The following is a 376-nucleotide window of genomic DNA, read 5'->3' as shown; positions in this document are numbered from 1 at the left end:
AATGCCGTGGTGTCACGCTGGCTTGGGCTCGGGGTGGGTGTTGTGGGATGTCGTAAGCCGTAGTCAGGGTGGATCCGGGATGTAGCGTTGGATGGTGAGGTGCGGGGAGTCGTGGATTCCGTTGGCTTGCGCCTTTTGTTGGTGGCTGAGGCGGCACTTTTCCCGTTGTGTGGCGGGTGGTGTCAGTGGTGTGCAGGCGGGAAGAGGGCCGGAGCAGGAGCACGCAGCGTCTACGGCCATCCCACCCTGGCAACGCCCGATCTCGTCCGATCTCGGAAGCTAAGCAGGGTCGGGCCTGGTTAGTACTTGGATGGGAGACCTCCTGGGAATACCGGGTGCTGTAGGCTTTTGCTGACGGGCTTTTGATGTTGGATGG

At 61.4% G+C, this 376-nt stretch overlaps 1 non-coding gene across 1 annotated transcript; it reads left to right on the top strand.

Moving 5' to 3' along the window:
- The first annotated feature begins 228 nt into the window (after positions 1-228).
- Positions 229-347, top strand: LOC116217849. The gene has a single exon (XR_004162562.1). It is a non-coding gene; the product is annotated as a 5S ribosomal RNA (ribosomal RNA).
- The last annotated feature ends 29 nt before the right edge of the window (positions 348-376 follow it).

Source organism: Meleagris gallopavo, unplaced genomic scaffold (assembly GCF_000146605.3).
Source record: "Meleagris gallopavo isolate NT-WF06-2002-E0010 breed Aviagen turkey brand Nicholas breeding stock unplaced genomic scaffold, Turkey_5.1 ChrUn_random_deg7180001301662, whole genome shotgun sequence".
Taxonomy (NCBI): domain Eukaryota; kingdom Metazoa; phylum Chordata; class Aves; order Galliformes; family Phasianidae; genus Meleagris; species Meleagris gallopavo.
This window is presented reverse-complemented; position numbering and strand designations above follow the sequence as displayed.